Source organism: Manis pentadactyla, chromosome 13 (assembly GCF_030020395.1).
Source record: "Manis pentadactyla isolate mManPen7 chromosome 13, mManPen7.hap1, whole genome shotgun sequence".
Classification (NCBI taxonomy): domain Eukaryota; kingdom Metazoa; phylum Chordata; class Mammalia; order Pholidota; family Manidae; genus Manis; species Manis pentadactyla.
This window is the reverse complement of record NC_080031.1, coordinates 52,168,848-52,178,581: the sequence shown is the minus strand read 5'-3', so window position 1 is coordinate 52,178,581 and position 9,734 is coordinate 52,168,848. Positions and strand designations below refer to the sequence as shown.

At 39.3% G+C, this 9,734-nt stretch overlaps 1 pseudogene; it reads left to right on the top strand.

Annotated features, from left to right (window-relative positions):
- The first annotated feature begins 817 nt into the window (after positions 1–817).
- LOC118932825 (PRKC apoptosis WT1 regulator protein-like) lies at positions 818–1,796 on the top strand (annotated as a pseudogene).
- Positions 1,797–9,734: the final 7,938 nt, after the last annotated feature.

Here is a 9,734-nt window from a genome sequence, read left to right as displayed (position 1 = left end):
GTATTTTACCTTTTAAAGTTTACTCTTTATGAAAATAATAACAGATGAAGTGAGGTTATAAAGAATAGAAAGAAGGAAAGATGATGGAGAAATGGAGATTAAGAAAGGGGAATAAGAAGCAAAATCAAAGAAAAGATAGATGGAGGGGAAATATGTAACTAGAGTTAAAAAACTTGAAATTTAGGAACAGGGTCTATCATAAATTTTTTAACAACAAACCAATGAACCTGTTGGTAGTTTTACCAATTTTCCTATAAAACTACATATGATAGATGTCTGTTATTTTCCAACATGAATTATCTTGGTAACCTAAAATTCATCTGAGATTCTCCCATGGGGATTTGTTCATAAATCTTGTTGGCATCCTGGGACTTATGGAGCTAAAGCTTATGACTGTAGAGGGTGTGAGGAAAGATGGTGGAGTTGAAAAGTAAGGCAGAAACACCCCTGCATGCACACTCCAAGGAGGCAACTGCGGAAAATACAACTAAACTGAGAAATGACCTGAAGACCGCCGAAGCCGTCGTCTATCTCTAGTGAGGAGGAGAGGACCGCACTACAAAGCGCAAAGGGCCAAAAAGGGACGGACGGAGAGCGACGGGCCGGGAAGCCCCCGTGGGGCCATGCGCACCGCTGCCGCGTGGCCAGCGGGCTCCACGACGACGTCCCGGGCGGCGCCGCCGCGCCTGCCGCCCCAGCTCGTGGGGCGAGAACCGCGCTGCCGGCTCCGCGGCGCTGAGCCGCCCGCCCACGGCCGCTGCCGGCCGGCGGACGAGCCCCCCGCTGCGGCCGGCCGCGGGCTCCGAGGGATAGCGGGATGGCGCGGCGCGGCGGGGAGGGCAGGGAGCGTGGGACTGGGCGGCGCGGCGTGGAGGGTGGGGCGGGGGCAGCGGGAGGAGCGGGAGGGGCGGGGCGCGGGAGGGGTGGGGCGCAGGAGCTGCGGGAGGGGCGCTGCACCACCGGTGCGGTCGGCGGCCCCGCGGCCGATTCCACCGTGAATATGACGGAGCCGGAGCAGGGCGGAGAGAACGGAGAAGGGGGCGGCGATTCCACAGCAGGTCGCGCTGCGGAAGGAAGCCGGGAGCGTGTCAGACCCGGGCAGCTCCGGTCCGTTACAGGAGCGTATGCAGCGGCTTCAGGCAGGTGCAAAAGTGCAGCCACGGCCTCTGGGGAATGCCCGTAGGTCTCACCGAAAAGAGAGAAGTGGGTGCAGCAAATACAGCCGGGGTGCAAGCGCCTCAGGTGGTTTGGTCTCAAGTAGCACATTGGGCAAGAACATTGAAGATCTTGAAAAGGAAGTAGTAAGAGAAAGGCAAGAAAATTGAAGACTTGTGGGATGAATGCAAGATGAAGACAAAATGATCGGAAAACTCAAAGAAGAAATTGATTTGTTAAATAGAGACCTATATGACATCGAAGATGAAAATGAACACCTGAAGCAGGAGAATAAAATTCTTGTGAAACTTGTTGGGCAGCTAACAAGGTAGAAGAAACAAGGCTCAATGTGGAAAAAATATTTTAAAACTACTGATTGAATGTTATGGTTAGTGGTAGGCCAAAATTCCTATGCTGCAATATATTAAGTAAATATATTTATTTCTAGAAAATAGTGGCTACTTATTTTCAAAATATTTCTATTTCATTATTAGTTTAGAAAATTCATCAACCTATTTCACAAATAAATAACATCTTTCAATTATTAAAATAATAGATTATCCATCTTTTGGTTTTGTGTGGTATTCGGATAATATATGGTTTTCACAACCATATGAATATATTTTATCTAAGGTAATGTATTTTCTTCCATAAGGAATATACATAGTCTTTGTTTACATAAATTCAAATACTTGTGGGGAGTTATCTGCAAATGTCTTGTTGCTGCTGTGAGCAAGTTTTTATGTGTTGCTGACGTAATCATAAAGGTCTCTGTCTACTGCCATTTGTTCTTTCAAATTATAAGCAATTTAGGGTAATAGAGAATCACTATTTTGTGTAACAGTCATCTTTAAAAAGAAAGCTATTATAAAAAGTTACTTAATATCATGTACTAGTAGTTGGCTGAATATAAAATTTAAGATAATACTTGAATTATGCTATAGTAAATTAAAATGTGCTATTTTGTATTTGAATATCTAAATAAAAAAAAACTTAAATCACTGTAACTTCTGAAAAGCATACAGTTATAATTTGAATATAACATTTCTTATAAAGGTACTACCTTTTCTATTATTACAAAGTTTATAAGTGAGCATGGGTATTTGAAAAGTTCTATATTCACTAGCTGGAGAATGTGTACAATTTCAATGTATAAGGAAAAAACCCATTATTTTAATTATCATATGCATTAAAATAAAAACCAAAATATTTATCAGCACTTAAAACATTTATACTTATATTAACCAGACAGTACATAAACAGAAATAGTACTGAAACACTTTGCTTAATTTCTAACTTGGAGAGGAACACTGCCACTGTTGTTCTTATGTGAGAGAATTATTCCCCTACCTCACTTTTAGGGGATTGTCTTCTTAACATTGGATATATAAAAACATTTATTTTGAAGACTTACACAGATTTTCTTTTATATTAAATATCATTAATGTTTAGAGTTGTCTCAATGACATTGTCATATTGAATAAGGGGACCCCTGTCTTTAAAATACATTAACAGTAAGAAATGTCTGCCTTATGATTGAATCTCAAATAGTATACGATAGTTTTTCTTAATTAACGTACATGAGTGGTCTTACGTGGTAAAATCCATTTGGGGTGCCCTATTGAGTCTTTTCTTAACTTGGCAAGCCCCTTCATTATTCACTATTAGAAAAATAGGGAAGGCAAGACAATTAGAAAAAATGTGGAATAATTGAAAAATATCAGATGTTGGATTCTAAGTCTCTGTAGTGACCTCGCTTGGCTCCCCCACCTTCCACTTCAAAGTTTCAACTCTGGCTGATCATCCGAATCACTTGTGCTGCTTGAGAAGAATTCCCTGGCTGTAGTTTAGAGATAGGCTTAGGCTCAGACCCTGGACAGAATTCCTAAAGCCTGCCACCTGGTGACTCTGACCGTAATCGGGGTTTGGAACCAGCTGCCCTTCCCTCTTTCCTCCTGTGGCTTCCATTGTAGACTCTGGAATTAACATCATTTTAACCACTGGCATTTTTTTCCCTCTTAGTTTATTTAATAATTAACCTGGTCTCTGGAGGAATTTTCATATATCCATGTATATGTATCAGAAAGTTCCCTATTAGATTACCAAATGAGAGAGCTGCAGAATTGCTGCCTTCAAGCCTCCGTTTTGGAGAATATTCCCTGGCATGGGAGCAGTGATCTGCTGCCCACGTGCCACATGTTGCGCCAGGTTCAGGCCCCAGCTTTATTTGCAAGATACTCATCCCACTTTGGCTACTCTTATCTAGGAATTGCTAGTATGGCCCAGTTGCCCATCCACACTTCAGACGTTGTGAAAATGCTGTTAGTATTCACCCTTAAAATACATTAACGTATTGATTTTTCAGTAAAAGATTTGGATTTTCTATTTAATGCAAATATAATTAAAATATAAGGGAATATTTCATTTTCCCTTTAAAAATTACACCAGTTATTAATGCTTTTAAGACTGATTGGTTAAAAAAAATTTTTTATTTTTGTTCAATTTATTGGGAAAATTTCCAATGGTGATCTTTTACATAACGGTGCCCAGTTCAGAAACAAGAGACTGACAACTGAGGCAGAGCGGTTCACAAGCAGCCGTTCCATCCTTAACACATATTTTCATGTTACATATAGGTTTTTACACTGATATTGAAAAGTAAAGTAGGATCTGCTACGAGTTCCCTTTAATTTTTATCAGAAGCATTGAGCTTTTTTAAAAAGATAGCTTTAATATGTACACCACCTTAGAAAACTTGGGTGTTGTCAATAAAGTGCTAGTATTTGTGAAATTTTTAGTCCCCATTTAGAGATAATATTTTTCCTGGGAATTTGTGGCATAATAAAGAATATTCAAAGTTTAAAAAGTGATTAAGACCCATGCCCTGCCCCCTTTCCTGCCCACATGCAAAAGGGAGGGGAATGGAGTGGGGAGGAGATAAACATGCAGGAACCCAGCTCTCCTGGCCTTGGATATCTGCTCCATGAACATGAGTCCACTTTTTGTTGGGAAAAGGAATTTCTTAAGGCCAGAAGATGCTATTAGAGCTCTGTGACAGCTAAAAACACAGCAGTATTTCCATAATAGGGATCCCAGAAAAAGAGAGAGACAAAAGTATAGAAAGTCTCTTTGAAGAAATATAGGTGGAAAATTTCACAATCTACAGAAAGAAAAAGACATCTAGGATCCCAAAGTACAGAGAACTCCTAACAAAATGAATCACAGGAGGACAACACCAAGACATATAATAATTAAGATGGCAAAGATTAAAGATAAAGAGAGAATCTTAAAAGCAACAAGAGAAAGGCACACAGTTACCTATATGGAAACTCCCTAAATGTATTAGCTGAGTTTTCAGCAGAAACTGTACAGGCCAGAAGTGAGTGGCATGAAATATTGAAGTTACTGAACGGAAAGAAACTACAACCAGTAATTCTCTGCCTAGCAAGGTTATCATTCAAAACTGAAGGATGGATTATAAGTTTCGCAGATAAAGGAAGATGGAAAAAATTCAGCACCACTAAACCTGACTTAAAAAATATGATAGAGGGATTCCTTTAGATATGAATGTTTTTAAGTCCAAATATTTTTCATCAGGAAACAGAAACCAACAGTAAAGACAGTAGACCAATTGTTTCCAAAGCAAGTTTGAAGTTAAGGAAACAGTAGTAAAATAAACTGTAGACAAAATTAGTCAAGGGATACCCCAGAGATGTAGATTACATCATCTTATAAAGTGTGGAGGAGGAAGCATAAAAAATTTTAATTTATAATGTGACTCAAAGTCACATCAGCAGTCTCCATTTGACTTATTTCACTTGGTGTAATGTTCACTAGATGTATGCATAGTGTTGCATTGACAGGATTTCATTATTGCTTATGGCTGAGTAATATTCCATTGTGTGTGTGTATGTGTGTGTGTGTGTGTGTGTGTGTGTACTACATATTTTTGTATCCATTCATTTATTGATAGAAATAGCTATTTTAATAATGCTAAAATAAATAAAGAATTTCATATATATTTTTGAATCAAGGGTTTTGTTTTCTTTGGTTATATTCCTAAAAGTGCAGTTGCTGAGTTGTATGGTATTTATATTTTAAGCTTTTTAAGGAAACTCAATTCTGTGTTCCAAAGCGGATACACCGATTTACATTCCTTCCAGCAGTGTAGGAGGGTTACCTCTTCTCCACGTCCTTAACAATACATTATTTCTTGTCTTTGGGTTAGTGGCCTTTCTAACTGCTCTGAGGTGATAGCTCATCGTACTTTTGATCATCTCTAATGATTAGCTACATAGAGGATCTTTTCATGTGCCTGATGGCCATCTGTATTTCTTCTTTGAAATATGTCTGTTTAGGTCATCAGCCATTTGCAACAACATGGATGGACCTGGAGGGTATTATGGTAAGTGAAATAAATCAGTCAGAAAAATACAAATACCATATGATTTCATTTGTTTCTGGAATCCAAAAACAAAGCAAAACAAAATGAACAAAACAGCAGTACACTCAGAGACAGAGAAGTGACTACTGATTACAATGGGTGAAGGGTTGGAGTGGTTGGGTGGGGTAGTAGGGGGATAAAGGGACACAAAACCTCAATCATAAGTTGCTTCCATATACAAAATGTTGTTGGAAGATATCATAAAACTTATTAAATGGAAAGGCATGCCATGTTTCTGGTCAACAAGAAGCAATAAAGATATAATTTCTTACCTTATTGATCCATTCCTTTATTAAAATTTCAGTCAAATCCCTGTTGACTGATGTACATCTACGCAAATTGAATGTAAATCTTATGTGAGCTGGGCAACTAAAATGAAATAGACAAAGTGACTTTGAAAAAGAATGTACTTAGTTGCATCATTCTATCCATTTTCAAGACTTCTGCTGAGGGTAAACTAATTAATACTCTGGTGTTCAGGGAGGTATAGACAAACATGTCGATTCACAGGAGTTCAGAAATAGACTCATGCATGTGTGGTCAATTGTTTTTGAAAAACATATATATAAATGAATGGACACTGGTTAGTCTTCTGAAAATTGTCATTAGAACACATCGACATCCACATGCAAAAATGAAATTGTTACCTAGCATTCAGATTTCATAAACAAATTAAGTCTAAAAAGAAACCATAAAATTATAAAACCTTTAGAATAAAGCACACGAAATTATAAAAACATGATTACACAAAGTGCTTAACAGGATACAAATGCAAAATCCATAAAAGAGGAAAAAGTGGTTCATCAACACTGAGAAATAAATGATCTAATGACACTAAAGGCACAAAGTATGTAAGTAGAACTTCATTAAAATTTGAAATTTCTACTCCCCGAAAAGACAGTGTCATGGTAATGTAAATGCAGTCCATGAACTGGGAGAAAATATGTTGTAAAGACTTAGCTCACAAAGGCCTGTCCTCCAAAAATACAAGAACTACCTAAATTTGAAGAAAAAAATAACCTAGTATAAAAAAGAGTTCGAAGTCCTAGCACACTATAGCATAGTGAACATACAGTTGGTAAATAAGCAAATGAAAAGATGCTGCACATCGTATGTCATTCGGAAAATGCAAGTGGAAGCACTGAGATACCACCACGCACCTGGTGGGAGAGATGAACCCAGAACACTGGCAGTGCCCAGCACCAACAAGGGTGTGGGGCTCACTCACTGGGGCAGAAACACAGGATGGCACAGCCGCCTTGGAAGGCAGTTCGACGGTTTCTCACAAAACTGAACACACTGTTATCATATGATAGGACAACTGTGCTTTGGAGCTGAAAACATATCAACAAAAAATCTGCCCACTGATAATTATAGGAGCTTTATTCATCGTTGTCAAAGGGAATCAGCCAAGGTGCCTTTCATAAGTGAATAGTTAATGCATTGATGTACATCCAGACATCAGAATACTACTCATGGTTGAAAAAAATGAGATAGTAGGCCTTGAGATACAATGAAGAGCCTTATGGACATATTAGTAAGTGAAAGCAGCCAATGTGTAAAGGATACAACTTCTATAGTTTCAACTCCAAGAGATTCTAGGAAAAGCAGGATGGTAGAGAGAGTGGAACACATGCAGGGGTTGCCATAGGCTGTGAGGGCATAGGGCTGAATACGCACAGTTTACAGGCACTGAATTACTTCATATGATGCTATGATGATGCATATGCATCAACAGTGATCCACAATGTAAAAGAATTTTTTTGCAGGATTATGTTTTTTGACATAGATTTATCAAGAGGAACAAATGTGCCACTCTGGTGGGGAGATGCTGGTAAAGGGGTGGTCTATGCCTGGATGGGGGTAAAGAGCATTGGGATTCTCTGCAATTCCCTTCAAGTTTTCTGAGAAGCTGAAATGGCACTAAAATTTTAATTCAGTAAGAATATATATAATAAACAAATATCTGTGATAGATGGTAAGACAATGACAGCACATGTGCAGTGGAAGAAATGATTTGCAGATCACATTCTGACAATGAACTTGAGAATATATAAATATCACTCAGTACTCAAAAAATATAAAAGACACAATTAAAAAGTGGACACTTAATTAGAGGATAAATGAGAGGTAAATAAGCACGCGAAAATATTCAATATCAAAAGATATTATGGAATTTCAAGTTTAAGGTAACAGCATACCATGACTAATATGAAATACATTGAAAATGCCAAATGATGGGGAGGTCCTGCAGCACCTGGAAGTCCCCACCATCGCTGGTGGCAATGTGAAATTGTACAGAGACTGAAAAATTTGGTCAGTTTCTAATACTATAAACACAGACTCACCATATGACCCAGAAATCACACCATTCTGTATCTGAGAGAAATGAAGCCTAGTGTTTAAATCCAAATCAGTACGTGGTGGTTATAGTCGATCAGGAGAGAATCCAAACATCCTCAGGGAAGACTGGGTGAACACCTGTGAGACCCACAAAATGGAATACTACTTAAGGACGAAACTGAGCTGTGGATCCGCGCAGCCGCCTGGGGCCTCCCAAGGAATGACCCTTCGGGAAACAACGGCGTCGGAAGGCTGTGTACTGTTGACTCGGTGCACAGGACGTTCTCCAGATGGAAACCATAAGTGATGAAGAGACGACAGGAGCTGCAGGGGGCCTGGGTGGGAGGGAGGGTGTGGGGGTGACGGACTAGCAGAGGGGGCTGGGGGATGGTTGTGCATTCTTAAAGCAGTGGCAGTTGTAAGAGTCTAAAGAAGTTAAAAAAATTTCAGAGACCTGAAGAATACAACAGTTTCTAATTTTACAGTAACGTTAATTAGAAAAATATAAACCAGTGAGGATAATTCAATAAGCAATAATTCTATGGCCTTTTTAATGTACTTTTATTTCAAGAATAATTTCAATCATGTAAATAATAATTACTTTTTATACAGGAATTGTAACCATAATGCTCCATTCTTCAAGGGAGTCATCTGGAGAGCTGGTCCACCTACCAAAGGGTGAATGAATAATCAAAATTTAGGAACTATTCCTGAATATTAAAATATTAAATTGTAGACACATGAAGCTTATTAATTTGACAATACGGAAATATTTAACAAACTCAAAATAGGAATGTAAAGCTCAGTTACCTACCTTGTTTATAATTATGACATAGAATATTCACACATATTTGTCTACATCTCATTCACTTAAATGTTATCAAATTGATCCAGCCAGATAAGAGGGAAACTGGAAAATGTACCCATTAGTCAGTAAGTATTGTTTGCTGAAGATATCTAGATGGGGGGCTCCATCTCTCCACCCCGTATAAATCATTAAGAACAGAGTAAGTATTAGGAGGCAACTCATAATTTGCCAAATAATAAATGAAAAGTCAGATTATAGGTGGTTTTCATTGTGTTATATAAGCCCAATATTAGTTGAACACTTCAGCCTTTGTACCATTTATAAAGATATATATAATCTTTTGTTACTTTTTTACATATATGTAAACTAGTAAGAACTCATAATATATGCAAGTCTTGACACTGTTTCCAGTTCAAGGATCTCTCTCAAATAAGAACCACATATCCAGGCCCCCTGCCACCTGAGTGGGCCCAGATCATTCAACCCTTTCAAGTATAGAATAAACGGAAATTTTTGAAACTGCTTTCACAAAACATTCTTCCAAGGGGCTCAACAGCTCACATTCTGTGGGGCAGTTGGGGTTCCTATGGCCAGGATCCGCACTGAACTTAAACCACGTGATGAGGTAACTGGCCTGTTGCTAGGCTACCGCTTCCACGCCTGCAGGCAATGAGCAATTACTGCGCTATAGAGAGAGAGCTCTGCGCAGTGCTCCGGGTGGAAGCGGCGAGCCAGTTCTCGGCCTGCCGCCAGGAGAACACGCCAGGAAACAAACCCTTTCACCCAGAATAACTTTTGCTGTCATTTTCTTTGCTCGCATTGAATCCACACTGAACTTTCCTGGGGCTGAAACCCATTGGCAAGAGGATTCCCTTCCCTCTTCCCAGGCGCCTGGACCCTGGCGCGGAGACCAGGCCGCTGTCCTCTTAGTGCCCGTGGTTGGCACTGCGGAGAGTTGGTGTGGGGAGGGTGGAGCTGCCACAT